Source organism: Arvicanthis niloticus, chromosome 22, assembly GCF_011762505.2.
Source record: "Arvicanthis niloticus isolate mArvNil1 chromosome 22, mArvNil1.pat.X, whole genome shotgun sequence".
NCBI classification, from domain to species: domain Eukaryota; kingdom Metazoa; phylum Chordata; class Mammalia; order Rodentia; family Muridae; genus Arvicanthis; species Arvicanthis niloticus.
This window is the reverse complement of record NC_133429.1, coordinates 19,845,884-19,866,606: the sequence shown is the minus strand read 5'-3', so window position 1 is coordinate 19,866,606 and position 20,723 is coordinate 19,845,884.

Here is a 20,723-nt window from a genome sequence, read left to right as displayed (position 1 = left end):
TCAACCATGAAGGCACCGTGAGCTCAGAGCACTGCACAGATGATTGCTCTCCCTGGAAGCCCGTTTCCTGTCAACAGTCACCCCGTCTTTTACCTCTTTCTCAGCAACAGCAGTAACAACAATCACCCTTGCCATGCCCCGTGCTTTGATCTAGGCAAGCTGCCCTTGTTTACTCTCTTGTCTCTGAGGTAGAAACTGTTTGTCTTTGTTTTACAGACAGGTGAACCCAAGGAGAGATCGGTATCCCCCTTAGGAAGAAGAGAGTTAAATTGGAACATTTTTTATTACAGCTCTTGAAAATGGACCTAGGCTCCCTCCTGCAGTGGGCAAGAGTCCCACTGCTCAGTGAGCTGTGTCCATAGAATTTTTAACCAGTGCCCCATCCTGCCTTCTTACAGGACTGACATTCTGATGCCTGTCATGTGTGTCACCTCTGCTAACAGATGACAAGCTCTGAGAGCAGCAACTAAGAGAAATAAGTCGTTTATTCAGTCTCTGCCATTTACTTCATGACCGCAGTCTGCCAAGTATTGTACCCCTTCATATACATACATACATACACACACACACACACACACACACACACACACATACACACACACACATCACACACATGAACTTACATGCGCATGCTCGGACAGACAGACAGACAGACAGTCACACACACACACACACACACACAGGCACCTGAACTGGTACACTGGATGATGAACAAATGGTCACTGTAGAACTCAAACAGCCTTCTCAGAGGTGGGTGGAGCTGACAGAGACATTATTGGGCATCAGAAATAGCAAAGGAAGACCTCCCTCGCATACACCTCTAGACAGCCTCTCTAGCAAGAAGTTCTTGAGCTCACTCACTCGACAATAAACGTGTGAGTTGTCTTACCTCTCACCCTCATAACAAACACTGGGGCTAGATGCTGTTATCTGCACAACAAGGAAGCAGCACACATACTTCAAGAAATCCATGCAGCTAGGAAAGTAAATGGCACTGAGCTGCTTGAACTGGTATAACATTAAACTGTTCTTCCATGCTCTCCAGTTGTGTTGTGGAGTCTTCTTTTGTGAAGGTGAACTAGAATAAAATGCACAAGAAGTAAGCCTAAATAAACTCTAGTGTTTATTAATAAGGTACCAACACACACGAATGTGTATATATATACACAGAGAGAGAGAGAGAGAGACATTATCCCCAAACAATCTAGACAAGGACTATCTCCAGAGAAAAAGATGCTCCAAGGGTTTCTGGAGGCATTTCCCATGTTGTATTCTTTGCCGAGTGGTAATGGCACTGAGCCACACATTTGTTTGGTACCTGGATGTGTCCTATGTTACCATATAATGGTTTTATAAATCTCACCATTCTAGCAAAACCCAGTCTGCCATCCATTCTAGTAGTTCTGTTGAGAGAGGCAGCCTGCTTAACATTACAGTGGTCCCACCAAGAGAGGAGTTTTTGTATATTAGTTTTCTGCAAGACCCAGAGGGACAAATTCTTGAGAAGGTGGCTTCAAACACATAAGGCCATCTTCTTCCTAGTTCTAGGTCCCAGGATGCTTATGTTCCTCTAACCAGTCCATATAGGAGCCCAGAATGCAGAAAAGGGGGAAGCAAGATCTAAGCAATGGTCCCAGTCAAGGGTCAGGCAGGAAGGAAATCTCTACCGCTAGGAAATTTATCCTCCTGAAAATTCTGCAAGGATAGCCAAGGCACACTGGCAAGGTTACAGTCTGCTACCAATTGCTTGTGTAAGAAAGGCCTCTGCACAACACCCTACCTGCTGTTTCCTGGAGACACTGCCCTGGTGGATGGTGTTAGGAATCTCCATTATATTCTTCATGCAAGATAGCATGGGGAGGCAGCCAAGAGTGTAAAAAGACATTCACTCTATAAGAGGTGGCCCAAAGGAACACACATACCAGGCTGGGGCATGACCAAGGGAAATTCAAGGACCCCCACTGAGACAGAACACTCTGCTGTTTGTAAATCTCCATTTTCTGGATTTACTTATATTAGAACATCTTTATATTTGGTTCTTGGACCTATTTTGGTTGCCCCAAAGCAGAGGTATAGAACCTCTGTCATCCGGATAGTCAAGATATATTTATTGTTCGTTGTTTTGTAACAGATTTTAATATACGAACATTGACCCTGTAGTATAGACCAGACATGTACAGAATGTACACATTCTAATACAATTGCACTAGCACCATACACATTCACATACACACACACCCAGACATACTCACAAACACATGCACACACACGAAGACACACTCAGTCTTACACTCAGACATAATCACACACAGACACTCACACATGTGTGTGCACACATTCACATATACACACATACGCACATGTAGGGGTGGTTCTGATACTGTCCTGTTCCCCAGGGCAGTAAAGAAACCATGGGCCAATTGCTGGGAGGAAGGAAGAGACGGAACTTCCTGGTCCTGAGAGGAAAAAAGACAGACTCAAGGGAGGAGTTTGCTACGTTTTGGAGAGTGAAGAACCAAGCAGCCATGTGAGGTCTTGAGAGGATCAAGCCTCGGTGGCTGCTCCTACAGATGGGTAGTCAGGGGTGTTTAGCAGCGACTAGATGCATCTTAACAACTAAAGTTTAGGGCAGGTGGGAGGTGCAGATATAAGAATAGTGTTAAGGGCACATTTTTCCAGGCTGGAAATAGTAGCGCCCGGCAATTGTGTCCAAAGGCAAGTTGAAAAGGAACAACTCTCTCTGTGTGTGTGTGTGTGTGTGTGTGTGTGTGTGTGTGTGTGTGTGTGTCTTTTATCTGTGGACTCAAGGGAAGCTGAGTGGAGGCTTGTAGTAAGGCCAATTCCTGGAGCTTAGGTGGGGTAGCTAAAGTTACATGCAACACACACACACACACACACACACACACAGACAGACACCTTCTTCTTCCTGCAAAACATGATATATGTTGTGACATACATCACAGAAGGACACATGAACTATTTTACTTCTCTTTATAGTTAATTTTCCTTCCTGTCACCTAAATCACTTTTGTAATTACTGCCAACGACCTCATCTAACAAGCAGCATTTCATTTCTTAAGAAGCAAAATTACTATTGAACCTTTCCACTTTCTTTACTATCTTAATAAAATAAAAAAAAAATCAAGTTCCTAGCATATGTAAGTGCTTCAAAAGGCCAAGCCATTTTAAACAAGCGAGACCCAGACAGACAAATTGGTCTCTCCGAGCCTCAGTTTCCCCATTTGTGCACAGGAACGGTGATGTGTGGGGTCACAAGACCGTAGATGAAATAACCAAGTGAAAATGTGGAAGCCACACATAGAAAATAAAGGTGACTGACCCACAGGAGCCCTCCCTCTTCTTCCTCAGTTTACTGGCATCTCTGGAGGACACCACAGACACACAAGTGACACCTCTGGATTTAAAATGTGGTTCATGAAAGCACAGAGTGTTTCAGTTTCTAAAATATCCTCTACAAATCCCAGGACAGCTCTATTTATAGCCATGTTTTATCCATCTGGGTTCACTCAACCTCCAATGTATTAGAGAGTCTCTCACATTCTGTTTAAATTTCACTTCCCTAAGGAAGACTTCCTCAGGCTCTTCAGCTCAGTACAATCCCTCCTTCACGGCAGCCATCGCCTAGGATGGCATTAAACACAACCTTAGCTGTGTCTGTGTTTGCCTGTGTATTTTTCCTTTGTCAAATTGTGTACTTCTAAGGATGTAGCCAATGCCTATTTGTCTTCCCAGCTCCCAGGACAGTTTCCAGCATCCACACAGATAATAAATATATACTTACTGGTGGATTGATTGACTGGAGGATAAATAGATAGCTAGCCAAGGACTTAACTCCTTTCTTGTAACTGTGTAATAAGCCTGTGTAATCTACAGTCCCTGCTGGAAAAGAATTTCCCCAAGGAATCTAAGGATCTATTCTCCAGCAGTTCCAAATGCCCCCCCCCTTGCAATAACTGAGGGGAGACCACTCAGACCCTGTGAGTCAAGCCAGTCTGAGTCTACTATAATTCCAACAACTTAAACTGTCCCCACCACCCCACCCCCACCCCCAGCTAAGCAATGAGCCGTGTTTCCTTCTTCACTGAAAACAAAAACATTTGTCCGGTTTAGCAAATGTCAGCCCAAGCAGCATGAAGAACAAAATATTGAGTGTCATTCCTGTCAAGCAAAGTTACTGGGCCAACAGCAGATGCATCCGCTGGCACTGAGTGGGGCCCATCATGTTACTAGCCGTAGCACCAGAGATCAAGAGCGCACAAACCCAAGCTTTCAGGGCTGTGGAAAAAAAAAAAAAAAAAAAAAAAAAAAAAAAAAGCCCATCTATTGTTCTCTGGCAGACAGTGCTAGAGAGAAAGCATCCGAGACTTACTCGGAAGGCAGGCTGAAAATGCATGCGCCAAGCCAAAACTGAAGCAAGGCTACACAATGTGGCTACTGGAGGAGCAGCTGGTCCTGGTGGCACCAGACTGTGTCTTTTCAACCCGTGTCATCAACAGTTGTCCACATAGTAAACACTTTCTGAAGGGGTGCCTGTCAGTTTCCATTTATTTATAAATAAGTAGATGAATAGCATCCAGCTTATTTTTCATGGTCATTTTTCCTCCTCTTTGAATTCCAAAACCAGAGGAGAAAAGACACCACACAGCAACATAGTAGCACAAGGAGACCACAGCTCTGTCCAGGAATCAGAACTGACAACTGATGGATAACACTTTTGGCCCAATGCTATGGGGCAGTTTTTCAGACTATTGTCGGAACAAAAGAAGGTCAAGTTTTATTCTTTTCTCCTGCTGGGACACAAAGAGCTGAGCTCAACTTTTCTTTTAAATGAAGGTGAAGAACGCATTCCTAAATCAAGGCTACCCGAGACCACAAGGACAATCCCAGCACTCCTTAACTACTGGAATTGGTTTGTGGACAAACTCTTCTGTCCTTTGAAATTGGGCTCCCAATCTTCTTGGTCCAGCTGCCATGCTAACAAGGTTCTTTTGAATGCAAATAAATTGTAGTCAAGACATTTCATCCGCCAGCTCTTGGAAATAACAAAAAGAGCTTCTTGTGTTATCTTCTATGGAGCCTCACGGAGTTCAGTAGTGATGGAGCAAGTTTCCTTCTGTAAAAATTATTAGATTGAGTGTCCTTCCTCCATTGTCTCCATCAAGTTCTTTTGTTTAAAAAGTAAAAATTGAAAAGTATAGAGTATAGATAAATATATAAATTGAATCATCCTTAGACCAGAGGCTAAGTTGAAAACAAATTCAAAGACTTGGGATATTAAGTAAATGTGCCTTGTTTGAAACCAGCGGTGGTGTGTTTCAGGCCCAATTCTGACAGTACACAAAGCAGCGTGATTCACAACAAAGGCTTGTCAGAGCTTTGGGCTCAAATCTCAATTGCCACCTGTTGAGGTTTTATCTTTTGCTGTGTATTGTAATGCTAATACTGGCTCACAAGCCCTGGTTCCCTAGGCTGGCTAAGAGAGAATCCTCACATACACCAAGTGATGGTATGTGGCCTTGCTCCTTAATTTAAAAGTATTGGTTGAAGATGCCTACAGCCTATAACTGGGCAGAAGAATGGTAGATGGAGGAGTTTCAGTTCCTGGGCTTGGGAGTCTGAGGCAGAGACCACAAGGAGAGGGTAAAGAAAGGAGAAGATGCCACGGGGTAAGAGATAGTGAGATATGGCCATGAGGGCCTGCCAGTTGGAGTTAAGAGTGGTCAGATAGAACATGACAAATCATAACTTGGGGTCATTGATAGAAAAGTAGATACTAATAGCTTAAGGATCGATATCTGCCCACCTCTAGTGCTTTTAAGGCTTATCATAAAAATAAGATTTTTGAGTCATTTATCTGGGAACGGAATGGTCAAAGACAATGTAGAAACCCCCAATTGATTGAGATTAAATAATTACCACAACAGCCATCTATTAGCAAAGAGTAGATACAATGCATCGTTCCTCAGTTCTTCCTACTCATACGTATTCAAGTTCAGAGTTCGTTTCAGCCATATGCTTTTACTTAGCCTAATGGGTATTACCAGATAGATGGAAGAGTGAATGAAATGCTTCAACTTGTGAACAAAGGCTAGCCCACCAGAAGATGAGAAGCAAGAGGAATACAAGCAAGGCCTCCCACTTCTCTCAGGCAAAGCTCTTCTAATCTCCTTACACTCCTAGGCAAGTATGTAAGGAGTCCAGCCTAGCAGGAAGAGCTACCCAGCAGAGCTCAGCTGGAAGAACTACTCAGAAGAGCTCAACCTAGCAGGAGGAGCTACCCAGCAGAACCCAGCCTGTATCACCAGCCCTCAGACTTATGAGCTAAATATACTCTATTTTAAGGCACGATGTTTTGTGCTATTTGTCATTAGACATTATCATGGCAAAAGATAACCGATACACTATGTGGTGCTGCACAAATCACTTTACTTGACAAGATTTAATTTTCTTTAATATATTTATAAGCAAAATGTGCATACAATACTCTCTTCGTAAGGTGACTATCATGATTAAATTCCTGAAATTAGACAAGGTATGGGAAACTATATGGTGGTGTGCCAAGCACGTAACTGACACGTACTCATTACCAACTCCCGACATGCCTCATGTGCTGCCCCTACAGCTGTCCTTTTGGGACAGAGACTATCTGAACGTTCTCCCTTTTGGACTCCATCCACTGTAGTAGTTGTGCACGGTTAGGAGCATGCAAGGGCAGACTGTAGATATGAAGGGATGGGGAGGCGAGTGGGATTGGGGTGCCTGAAGTGAAATTCACAAAGAATCAATAAAATGTTTAAATAGAACAACACTGGAAGACTCGTTGCTTCTCCATGCCAAGGACCAGCCTCAGCTTGGAAAAGGGTTCTGAGGTTCTGAGAGAAAGGGTGTATGGGAAACAAACGACTTGAAGTCAAATCATGGGTTACAGGCTGACAGCTTATGTTCTGCCCCAGACTGCTTTCCAGATCCAGATTGTTGCTTATTGTTTATGCTCTGTCTCTTCTCTCTCTCTCTCTCTCTCTCTCTCTCTCTCTCTCTCTCTCTCTCTCTCTCTCATAGTGAGTGTGTGGGTATGGGTGTGTCTGTGTGGGTGTGTCTGTGTGTATGTGTTCTGCTCGAGACAGCTTTTTAGATTTCTCTCTTTGTGTGTTCTGCTCCAGACAACCTTTTCTTGCTATTCAAAAAAAAAAAAAAAAACCTTTCTAGTTGAGACAGCTCCCTCTGCTAGTAAAAATTCTAAAAGCTCTTGGGATAGAGTATGGTTTTTCTGACCAAAGTCAGAAAAGCTGCTGTTAAAAATTCTTGAATTTTCTGACCAAGACAGAAGTCCTGTTAGAAAAATCCTAAAGGTAATTCTTGCATTTTCTGATCAAAATCAGAAAGCCAGAAAACATTCTAAAAGAGTTATGTTCGCTCTTCAGACAGCCTTCTCTGGATAGCTGTTGGAAACATTCTAAAATAGCCTTATTTGCTCTCTAAGTAATTCTTGGGATTTCCAAGCAAGGTCAGAAATCCTATTTTTAAAAAATTCTAAAAAGAGCTGTGTTCACTCTCCAGAGATCTCTGGACAGCTCAGCTCTCTGTAGGAAAAAAAATTCTAAAGAAGGAAGTGCTATCAGTTTTTGCTAGCTCATCTCTTTCAGACTAAAAGCCCAGTTTTTAATTTACATATTAATTCAACTATTTATTCCAGGTTTTCTCTTGACCATACCATGAATCAGCATTCCATAACCTTAGCCCTGTGACTCTTAGGAAGAGACAGCAAGCAGAAGCACAGATAATAAGGTAGGTGAGTGGAATCCCACCCTGGAATTACCATTTTGACCATGACTAAATTCTCTCTGTCCCAGGCTGACCTTGAACTCAGGAATCTGACTGCATTTGTAAACTAAACAAAATCGTAGCTGGGTGGGATGATTTGCAATCACCACTTCCTAAATTTCTTTATCTCCTTCCTTAGTGTCTTTCTGACACGTTGGCTCACAGCCAGCTGCTTTTGTTCTTTTAGATTAGTGAAGCCCCTCATATGATTCATATTGCATACTTACATTTTGTATAGTTGAGAAATTATATATATTTTTAACTTATCTTTTCAGAGCTCTTTCCCACAGCCTTAAGGGCCATCCTGAAGCTTTTAGTGCTTAACATTTTGCTGAGACAATAGCCACACCTTTGTCTTTCAGAAGTGCTCTGTCTCTGATTATCATGGAGTCATTAACATTAACAGGGAGGGTATTTCTTGAAGGAAGAACGTGAAAATATGTACATTATTATCATACAAGTAAGGCTTATGTCCACAGCAGCCATCAACACTCCGTGCCTGCTGGCCCTGTTCCAGGGTTAGGAACTGTGTCATTCTACCTCTGCCAAGGCCATGCCAGATGCAGCATCTCCAGTCATGTAAGTGTACCCTATGACAGCAAGAGGTCATCTATGGGCCTGAAATTTCCCAGGTTACTTTATGGCTCCATTCCCTCCAAATCACAACTCCATGTTGAAGTCCAAAAAAGACCACTGACTTTTCTTTCTTCCTGGGATTGTTCCTGAAGGTATAAAAGTCTTTGCTACCTGGGCTTTCCAGCTCTCAAATAATAACATAACTGTGGCTGGACAGGGACATTTCTTCTAACAAGCTAATTCTATCTTCTGGTCTCTATTGTCTCCCAGAGATCCAGGAATGGACTCTCCCTGGTCCAGAGCAGTCACCTCCAGTGCATTGGGATTTGGGAGACTGGCATAAAGATTCGAAGTTCATGGTCTTCAATACAGAGTGAGTTCAAAGCCAGCATCCTCTCATAAGTATAGCCCCTTCCATAGTGACACATCCTATTCACAAAGAGACTGTGGAAAATTCAAATTTAAATAATGCCAAAGAGCCATATTTGTGGGGAATCCATATATAAACCCTGATTCCAAGAGACAGGCCTATGAGATGTAAGACCAAAATTGTCCTCTCATCATAACAGCATTTAGGGAAGGCACATTGATTTCTTAGTTCAGATTCCATTCAGGCTCCAAATTCAAAATTGTCCTTCAGACAATCCTTTCTGCGATTTTTCTAGTCTTGGTTCAAGTGTTTTTACTTAGCTCAAAGTTGTCCCATTTCCCACCCCACCCCCATCCATCCAGTGTCTATTTTCCACACAGCTGTCATGTGTCTCCCTTCCTAAAGTTCTTCATTCATCTGCAACTGTCTTTGTGTTGTCTACTAGCCCCAGAATAGCATATTTCATGATCTCATCATCTCTGCTTTCTTCTTCTGCTTCACCCCCTGCCATCCCTGTACCTTCTACTTTGGCCACAACAAACAACTGGAAAATCTTGATTCATAAGGTTTGATGGTTTGTATATGCTTGGCCCAGGGAGTAGCATTATTAGGAGGTATGGCCCTGTTGGAGTAGGTGTGTCACTGTGGGCGTGGGCTTAAGACCCTCACCCTAGCTGCCTGGAAGTGAGTCCTTCATTAGCAGCCTTCAGATGAAGAGGTAGAACTCTCAGCTTCTCCTACACCATGCCTGTCTGGACACTGCCATGCTCCTGCTTTTATGATAATGGAATGAACCCCTGAACCTGTAAGCCAGCCCCAACTAAATGTTGACTTTTATAAGAGTTGCATTGGTTATGGTGTCTGTTCACAGCAGTAAAACCCTGACTAATACATAAGGTATGCTATTTTAGCAAGCATAGACTGTCTCTCCTATCTGCGTTCCATTCCTCAGTTTTGTCTCTCCTCTCTTTCTCCTCCTCCTTCTTTCTCCCTCCCTCTCTCTCTGTCTCTCCCTTCTCACCTTCTCACCTTCTCCCCTCCCCACTTCCTTCCTTTCCCCTCCCTCTCTTTCTAGTTTTGGCGATTGTGTTTAGGGCTTACCACAAGCACTATTCTGCCACTAAGCTACATCCTCAGTCTTCTTTTGACCCTGTTGTTGTTATTTTTGTTGTTGTTGTTGTTGAGCCAGACTTTCACTATGTAGACTGGGCTGGCCTGGAAGTCCCTAAATATGCCACCAGGCTTGCCCTGAATTTACAGAGCTCTGCCTGTCTCTGTCTCTCTGAGTTCTGTGATTAGAGAATTGTGCCCTCATGCCCAGCTTGACTTTTTGGAGACAGGGTCTCTCTAAATTGTCCATGCTGGCTTTGTACTCAGTCTACAGTGACAGTGATGGTCCTAATCTTATAATCCTCATGCCTCAGCCTTCCAAGTAGCTCAGATTAAGGGCCTATATTATCTGGTCCAACCCAGATCACTTCAGGATCACTTTCAAAACATTTTGCAACCCATCTATTCTTCCATCACTCTTCTCTGATCCCCTTCTCATAGTACCATGCGTCTCCCCTTATTACATGTTAAGAATTTTAATTACACTGTATGTGATTTTTATTGATATTAATGTGTGGGTTCTTTGTTCTGGAGGGTGTCCCACGACGATCTCCTGACTGGGGTCAGGGTGAGAGCAGGGAGGGCTCGCTACTGTCCCTGCACTGCCTCCAGCCTACATCTCCACTGTTTGTAGGTCTCCAGCCTGGCCTGATGCGGGAGGTCGAGGCCAAAGGACACAGAGTGTGTGCACGAGAGGAGATTGCCTGCGTTCGATGCTGCCTCTGCCTGGTCACCATCGCTGTCGCTGACGGGTCTCTCCCAGGTGCTACACCTGTCTCGACACGCTGAGCCGGTCCAGGCCCGTCCTGGGCCGATAAGGAGCCGGCTAGCTGGCAAGGAGGCAGCTCGGTGTCCCAGGCAGGTTCTGGGAGAGGAGAGCTCTTGTGACAAAAACTCTTGGACACCAGGATGATTCTTGAGTGCACTTTACTTCCCCTAAATAGAGCCCTTATATACAGTTTTGGGGTGGGTTAGGGTCTGACAGCAGATAATGTCTATTAGCTTGACCTGAGAGCTTGGAGATACCTCATCTGCATGCAGGAGAGCCTGAGGGACCGTTCCTTGTGACGGTCATAAACCTCTCTGTGGGAGGGGTTGTTGGAGGACTGAAGCTAAGTGAAAAGAACCAGGGCCTGGGAGCAGAGCTGAACTCCTGCTGTCCGATAAAGGTTCCGGGGTTCGAAACTCATGCTCAACCAAACACCCAGCTGCTTCTCACAGCCCACTGCCCTACATTAATGTGCATTTTCAGTTTTTCATTATATGAAGAGGTTTACCCTCTGTACATAGGAGATTCCTGTAACAGGAGACCCAAGACTATTTTGGGCACTATGGATGAAGTTCTCGATACAGAATGTGTCTTCCTATAGAATGTCATTCAACAAGTGTTAGTCAAGCATTTCGTAAAACCCTCCCCTCTGTTTCTAAACTTGTATCTTAAAGTCATTTATATCATTTCTCAGCTAATACTCTATACTGATGTATTTGCCACATGTCAGTTTCCCCCAACATAATTATGCTATGACTGTCCCATGGACTTTATGCTGTGTCCAGTAGGAAATTATTGAGATGATCCCTGAATTGAAGATTGTGAGTTGCCTGATATGGGTGCTGGGAATCAAACCTGGGTTCTCTGCTGCAAGTGCTCTTAACTGCTAAGATATCTCTCCAGCCCCTAAGGCAGGGATTCTCCACTTGTGACTCCTTTTGACCAGAGAAATTTTGATGGAACACCAGATATACAGGCATATAAAATAAGTATACAAATGAAACACTACTAATAAATCATATTGGAACTTATTTTAGAACAACTTTGTATACATATAATTTATCATTTACTAAAGACAAAAGTCTATTTGCATACTGATGAGATAGATGTGTTTGTTTCTTTTAATAAAGAATTAAATCTTCTGACTAGTTAATATTCAGAACATAGAGCACTTTCAGTTTTTCAGAGTTGACCAATATTTTGATTTATTTTATATTTATATAGCCATCAGTGTTAAAAGTGCCATCTTACATAAACAGGTAGTACAAAAAGGTCAGACGTGTCCTTAGGAGCACTTCAGAAATTGTTGGAAATTCTCTCCGAATTGCAAGCCCAAATTCACAGAACAATTTTTGTAAGACTCAAAGAAAGAGGAAGAGAGAAAAAGGCTGAGCCATTTGTATATTTTATTTTGCTCAAAATTTTCTCAGAACAACCATGATTATAACTCTATATACATAAAGTAAAATAAACATAGGGAATAAGCACAGCAGTGACGTGTGTCACAATCATGTCTAATCAGAGTAAGCTTGGAAATGACTCTACGATAACAAAATCTCAGGATTCAGAAGCACCCATTGGTCTAAGAGACCAAAACAAATACTTTGGTGTAGTCTACAGCAACGTATAGCAAACTCTTCCCACCTCCAGCCACGTTCAACACCCAATCTAAGTCTGACTGTCTCAGTAAGAAGAGCTTCCTACAACATCTCTGCATAAGTCTGGAGGTAATAAAACGCGTCCAAACATTGCACTGAAATTTGCTCCATTGCGGCTTTGACTAATCAGTTCTAATTCTCCACTTTGCGCTTAAAGACAATTATTTCCCATGAGGACCCTTCCGGGATTTTGACTCCAATTGCTGGCAAAACTGAGCTTCATCTTCTCCAGAGTAAACATCTCTCTGTCCTCCAGCCATCCGTATGTGATGCTGAAAGAATGGCAGGAAATCAATTCGTCACAGTGGGGACTGGACAGGGATAGAATGTGTGCTCCGAACAAAGCTAAGGGTAAAGGGTGGTGGCCACGTTGAGATGGTATTCTGAGAAATAAAGCCCAGATTTCAATAAAAAGCAAGTACTTTACACAAAGAGAGCTGAGTAACATCTATAAGGGGAAGAGTCTCATTGGGGATGGAGAGGAAGCAGACAGGATGGGATGAAGTACCTAGGAAACGTGTGGTACCTTAGATTGCTGAGTTGGGAAGGTGCATTAAAAGTATCCCAGTGGGGCTGCCAAGGTAGATCAAATGGGTAAGGCACTCAAATCCAAACCACTAGAACTCAAGTAAAGCTGGCCACGGTCTAGAATCCCAAGATTCCCACAGCAAGATGGGAGTCAGAGGAAGGAGAATCCTTTTGCCTTCCAAAAGCTTGCAGACAAGATACCCTAGCAATACACACGGGCAGACAAAGACCCTACTCCAACTGTGAAAAACAAGGATGGACCCACTGCTTTATCTTTTGACTCCCTTACACATGCTGTGGTGCCTGCACACACACAAGCACACACACACACACACACACACACACGCACACACCCCTTATTAAAATGGCCACAAAGGAAACCAAAAAAGAATGCAATGGGAGTCCAGGCTTTTGTGGTGTCTGAGAATGTAGACCAGTGTGGGCTTCCTGACAACACTGAGCATCTCGGTGTTTTCTTCACGCACTTCTTCTTTCCCCAGACACCCATATATGGCCAGAGCAATTACAGGATTGCTTGTTGGTGAGTGACCTACAAGGCGTACTTGCAAAGCACAGCAGTGTCTCTTTGTTCCCATTTCCAAGGCTATGTGCACCTTGGTGTGTGCAGATCTACAAGGCCCTGGCTGGGTAGAGACATTCCACTCTGGGCACTTATTAAAGAGTCACAATAGCTTCCCAGATTGCCTGAGTTATTACAAAAGCCCAGCATCCCGCAGTGTGAACTGTCTGACCTGTTCAGTCAGCCCCAACAGGAAATATATTTCAAGTGTGACATTTTCTTGTTTTAAAAATTTCATATTTCCCATGGCATTTCCGTGAATCCATTGAAAACATAGTTCTGTGTGGTTTCCCTTCTACCCTAGACTCTTATCTTTGAAAATGTGAGGTTTTCTTGTTGTTTTGTTTTTTAAATCAAAAGATGGAATGGTGGGCTCCTCCACCAGTGTTCTCTGGAAGTCCACTCCCAGCATGGCGGAAAGCTGTGTGGTTTAAAGAGCTTGGGCACAGATGGCCCTGTTCCACATAGAACTCAGCCATTTTCCTCCTTCTTTCCGATTACTCCTGGCTCATCCTCCTGCCCTTGTGTTCACTCTTCTAATATTGGTCCAAGCTCCTGACTCTCCTCCACACGTATGCTCTAGCCAACTGCTTTCAGTCACCTGAGCCAGAGTATTCCACTTCCATCCCAGGCTTTCCAGCAGGTTTAACCCTCTAGAGGACTGACCTCTGTCAAAGAACTGGTCAGAATCAAGACACCCAGAGATACCATGGACACGATGGTACCTTGAGGATCTTGGGAATTATAATCAGCCTCTCTATACAAGCAGCAACAAAGATATTTTCATCGATTCATAAACACAGGGGAGCCTGTTTTCCCATCTCCTGCGGTCACGAGCTTCTCCTTTAAGTGTGTTTTGAGTCATCTCCTGTTATTTCCCTCCTACAACTCTTACCAGTATTTGACATCAACCCCAGCATCTCGAAACTTGGATCCCAAACCAAATGACTGATGAAAAGGAGAGTAAGATGATACTGTGATAGTGACCTTGTTAAATGGTTCTGAAATGCATTTAAGTCACGAATCCAAACACCCCGTTCCTTCCTACTCAGCCTATAGTGTTCCCTAGAATTCTTAGTCCTTCATGTGAGTTTAATAATACAGCCAAATACAAGTTCAACATGTGGTCATTATCATGTCTTTACGGAGGTTTTTTTTTGGGGGGGGGGCAGGGTGGAGATATGAAAAAAAAAAAGAAAATTAGCATGCAAAGAAATTATGAAGATAATATGCCTGTGAGTGGAAACTAGTATAACTCTCACAGCTAAAAAGATTTCAGGCTCCTTGCTGCTCCTCTGTAAGTTATGCCTACCATCTACACCAATAGTGAGTGCATTCCAATATCACTATAGGAACAATAGAAAGCAATCAAACCTAGGTAAGCATATGTGTGTGTGTATGTGTGTGTGTGTACACTGAAGCTTGTATAATACGTAGTGTGACATATACTCTTAGTCTACATGGAAGTGGTCAGGCCTAGCCCTCATGGATCCAAAGAAAGAAAGCAAAGCAAGCCATATGGATGCCCACCTCGGGCCTCTTGTAGAAGTCCTTTGTTAGAGTAAAATTTAAAACCAATCGTAAGAGAACCAGATCTAACAGGAGGTCAGCCCACCCCTATTCAAAAGTAAGATTTGAAATATAAATTCACGTATATCTTTTTTAACAGCCAATTTTGCCCTAAGTATGTACAGAAATATTAACTATCCACTTTAGAAAGATTCCTAAACACCAAGAAAGCTGAGTGCTAATGTTTTTTCAGTGGGAGAAAAATTGAAATTGAACATATTTTAAGCATACCTTACCTCACCTTTGCTTTGTCCTTTTAAGTATCCACTTTCAATTTTATGCTGTAAAAGTTATTAATATAGACACTCATGTATATAATCCACAGACAGACAGAAGTCAACATAACTTGCTCAAACACTATGGGCTATACATCAAACGTGAAAGAACATAGGTCATGGTGACTCCAGCTGTGTGCTGCCTCCCTTTGGGGTTATGCTGAAGGTCTTAGTTGAGGCCAACAGGATGCGGTAGCACTGACGGAGTGATTTTGACAGCAAACACAGACTCCTCAAGGTTTTGACCAGTTCGAAGTTGAAGATCAAGATGCTGAGAGATTCTGGGAGTGCCTCTCAGTCCACAGATAGCTGTGCTCTCACTGTGGGCTAACTTTCTGGGACACTCTTTTATAAGGACATGCATTCCATTCATGAGGGATCCAATTTTGTTCAATTTTAATTCTTCAATTGGCATACAATTTATTAGGGTTTCTTGGGGCCTTTTCACACTCAGCTTATATAGGTTGGTTTGCCACCCCATCTTCCTTGCATCTCCCTGTTCTTTCTTGCAATCCTCTACCTTCAGTAGCTTCTTATCTGAGGGCACATGTGTCCTCTTACCCCCGAGCCCTCCCTGAACACCATTTTCCCCTTCTCCTGGTCCCTTCTCTAGTTCGGTGACTGATATTCCTGCATATATGCTGTCTTAGTTAGGATTTTACTGCTCTGAACAGACACCATGACCAAGGCAAGTCTTATAAAGGACAACATTTAATTGGGGCTGGCTTACAGGTTCAGAGGTTCAGTCCATTATCATCATGACAGGAACATGACAGCATCCAGGCAGGCATGGTGCAGGAGGAGCTGAGAGTTCTACATCTTCATCTGAAGGCTGCTAGCAGAATACTGGCTTCCAGGCAACTAGGATGAGGGTCTCAAAGCCCACACCCACAGTGACACACTTACTCCAACAGGGCCATACCTTGTAATCATGCCACTCCCTGGGCTGAGCATATACAAATCATCACATATACATAAATTGTCAAAGCTAAGGATCTGCATATGAGAGAGAACATGTAGCAAGTGTCTTTCTAAGCCAGGACTACCCCACGAGCTTAAAATAGACTAACTTTTATGTCTATCATTTTCCTGTAAGTTTTATAATTTCGTTTTTCCTTAAAGTACAATGTAAATCTAATGTGTCTGTGTTACATTTTTATTGACCCTTGATCTGTTGAGGGTCATCTAGGCTGGTTTTAGTTTCTTGCTATTGTGAATAAGACATCAATAAACATGGATATACAAGCATCACTGTGGTGGTCTATAGGGTTATCTGGCTATTTCCCCCAAAGCTAAGTCATATGGTAGCTCTATTTTAAGTTTTTGAGAAAGCTCAATGTTAATTTCCATAGTGGCTATGCTAATTTACGTTACTAGCAGTTGTGGATAAATATTCTCCTCTATTCTCATCTGTGACAGCATTATTCTGTTTTCTTGATAATAGCAATTCTGACTGGGGTGAAGTAGAATCTCAGAAAAGGTTTAATTTGTCATTTTCTGATGGCTAATGATGTTTGTGCTGGCTAGTGCTTTGTTGACTTGACCCAAGCTAGGGTCATCTGGGAAGAGGGAAGCTTAATTGAAAAAATACCTCCACAGACAAGTCTGTAAGGTATATTTTTGATTGGCGATGGATGTGAGAGGGCCCTGCCCACTGTGGGTGGTAGCACCCCTAGGCAAGGTGGTACGAGAAAGCAAGTTGAACACAATCACGAGGAGCTAGCCAGTAGGCAGCGTTTCTCCGTGGCCTCTGCTTCAGTTCTTGCCTCCAGGTTCCTGCTTTGAGTTTCCTCACTAACAGACTGTGACCTGAAAGTTGAAAGACCAAAATAACTTTCTTCTATAAACTGCTTTCAGTCATGATGTTTTATCACAGCAATAGAAATCCCACTAAGATCATATTGAACACTTTTTAAAGTATTTATTGGTCCTTTATATTTCTTCTTTTGAGAACCACCTGTCCTTTTAATTAACACACTTATTTTTTTAAGATTTTGTTTTATGTATATGAGTACACTGTAGCTGTCTTCAAACACACCAGAAGAGGGCATCAGATCTCATTACAGACAGTTGTGAGCCACCATGTGGTTGCTGGGAATTGAACTCAGGACCTCAGGAAGAAGAGTCACTGCTCTTAACCGCTGAGCCATCTCCCCAGCCCAATTAACACACTTATTAATTGACAGCTTTGCTCCTTTGTCATGACATCTTTGCAGCCATTTCTGTATTTGCCATAGGGATTGTCTCTGACATGCAGCAGGTGAAGGTTTGCTTGCATTCTGTGGCCAGTCCATTCACTCTGCTGGCGGTTCCCTTGATTCTATGGAAATGCCCTCATTTCTAATGTTCCCACTTGTCCATCCATGGGCTTGCTTCCTGTTGTGCCAGTTCTGCTCAGAAAGTTCATGCTTATTCCTGCATCTTGACGTGCTTCATGTGACTCCAGTTTCATGACCCAACAGCCCATCAGAGGTACCTCCTAGAAACACTGTCTTTATGCTTATCACATGAGCTTAGGACAAAGCAAACCTTCAGTCCACAGTGCCTACGGCAAGATCTGGCTCTAAACACATCTTTGAATAGTGAATATCTTCCAGTCAGTCTAAGCTCTTGTACATGAAGAGCTCTTGATAAACTGGTCCTGGCCCTTCCTTTTCTATTTTTCTTGGTCCTGACAGTAAATAGATAGGCACCAGGCTACACAGACAAAAGCAGAATATAGAGTGAGCACATGGCATAGAAATATGAAAAGATAGAAAGAATATCAGACCTGTCCCCCTAAGGTGTTGAAAAGAAGGATTTCAGGGGGATGTATGGACCTAGTCTTTGCAGAGACCTTCAAAGATGGAAGCCGCCCTCTGGAGGCGACTACAGACAATGCACCCTTCTCTCTTGCCTGCTTTTATTGGCTAACTGCAACAAAATGGAGGTATCGATAAGGTTCACATAGGTAAGCCTCCCGTGATGCAGTATTATATGGAGAAAGATGGAAACTGGTCCCGGGAAGAACAATAAAAGACGTTAAAGCCAATTTCTTTCCGAACTTTTAATCCGCTCATTGATATAATTCACTTTTTATTCACTAGTTTCTATTGAGTGCAATGTCAGGAACTAATGTGATTACTAGGGATATAAAAGAAGCAAGATGGCTTTTGATCATGTCTTAAACAAGCTGCCAGAGAGCCAGGCAGGCAATAAACATAGGAACAGTATAAATAACAGAATAAACATAGGAATAGCTACAGGTTTGGAGGCATTTCTTGTGACATGTGCCACACTAGGAGTAGCAGGGAGCCTGTTTCAGGAGAAATGACCACGGATGTCCTTATTGAGGAGATAAAACTTAAAGAGAGAAAAGAAGAATTAAAATGGTTGAAGAATGCTCAGAATGTTCCAGAAATAAGCAGTAAGTACAACCGCTCCTTGGTAGAATCATGCTTGTCTGATCCAGGAACAAAATGGAGCCATTGCAGCTGGGCTGTGAGACAAGAGACAAGTTTGGAACAGTGGATAGGGCCTCTCAACGTCAAGCTCTGCCAGCCGGGATAAGGAGTTTGGGCAACAGTGTGTGTACCTTCAGAATAGTCCCGCAGCCAGACAGCGCTGGCTGTGTGCTGTGCCTCCAGACCTTTGTACGTGCCGTTCCCTTAGAAACCGAGCCCATCTTCAACCTGATAAACAGTGACTCACCCTTCTTGACCCAGTTTCTGTATCATTTCCTGTGTGAGGCCTTCCGACATCTCCACAAGTTGCCTTAGTCACTTCCTCTTCTGTGCTCACGTAACACTGGACGCATCTCTTGGCACTTTGCCATTGTTTACTGACCCTCTCTTTTGAGGGGGTGACTGCTTTGAAGGCAAGGAACAGTTTCCAGTTCTTTGTATCCCGGCTCTAGCACACCTGTCACCCCCGAGCCCTTTAAGAGCTGAGGGCACACTGTGTTTATCTTTGCATTCTCGCCCTACTTTCCCTCCAACCCCAAATACAACCTGGACAGGATACATCATGTTAGTAATACCCCAAAATGCAAATAGTAGACTTTCCACTAACCCTGGCCTTCACTGATAAGCAAAGCTGACCCAGAAGAGATGTCAATGATTAGAAACATTCTAGATTTCCCAAGCGTTTAAGGAAGGCAGTTGCTGGGATCCGCTTATGTGGCTTGACATCTGGTGTTTTGCTGGAGCTACATGGTGTTCTCATTCACATCAGGCTGGTAGCAGCTGCCATTTATTAAATACTTGCTGTATACCAGGCCTTTGCAGCAGCTGCACATAAAAACATCCATTTCATCTTCAGAGGAATTCAACACTGCTTTCCTATTAACCCACTAAACAGATGAGGAATGGGGGTTCCGTGAGCATTGATGACTCAGTGTAGGTCACACAGCCCAGGGGAAAGGGGGCTGGAAGTCACACACAGGAAGCTCAGCTGCAGAGATCAGTCTCTTAATTCCTAACACACCGCCTTTGAAGATGATAATTCGGTAGTTCAATGTTTAAGGATGAAACCATTAACAGTAAAGGTTTGTCTTCTTCCTCCTTTTCATATACAGTCCCCAGCACCTGTGTAAGGGAGGCGGACTTGGAGAGATCCGTTGCATTTCTTACATCTTACCTGTGCCCAGTGGCCGTCTACAGCTGAAGAAATCAGTGGTCATTCATCAGTAATTCGTGACTTAGCTCAGATGTCATCCATCCCTAGTCAGGACAGTTCTGAGCTACTGAGCAATATTGGTTACTTCACGGTTATAACCAAATACCAGATAACAGCAATGTAAGGAAGGTGGGATTCATATGGTCTCAGTGTTTGAGGATTCAGTCCATCACAGAGGGGATGGAGAAGGTCAGGAATAACAGGAGGAATGTGAATGCTTTCCGCTGCCTCTGTGGACCAGGGAACAGACACAGGACCAGAAGCAAGATAGAGCTGTAAACTCCAGCCCTGCCTCCTAGAGGTCTACATCTTCCAGATAGACTCCTCTTCCTGAAGGCTTTACAAACTCCCAAATCAAAGTCACCAGTTGGGAACCAAGCTTGGAAACATGACCCTGGGGGTGAAAGAGGCATATTTTATAACCTAACCATAATATGAGTCAAGCTGTTTCTTATCCCCAAGGAAAAAATAAATAATGGAGCCATTGATATGAGTATAGCTAAGATCTCTGGTTAAAATGGACTTCTATAACAAGTATAGTTGTCTTTACTCTCTTAACCATAAAGCCATCTCTCTAGTCCCTTCTCTCCTAGTCACAAAGAAAGACAATTTGGTCACGGTGTTCCATTGAAGCAATAGTAACCCTGACTAAGACAGCAGCTAATAAGCAATGCCTTCCTTTAAAATTTCAAATCTCTCCTGTAAACTGGGTGTATGGTGAAGCAGGCCTGTAATCCCAGTAGGAGGGTGAGGGATTCAGTGACATCCTTGGCTATCTAGTAAGTTTGAA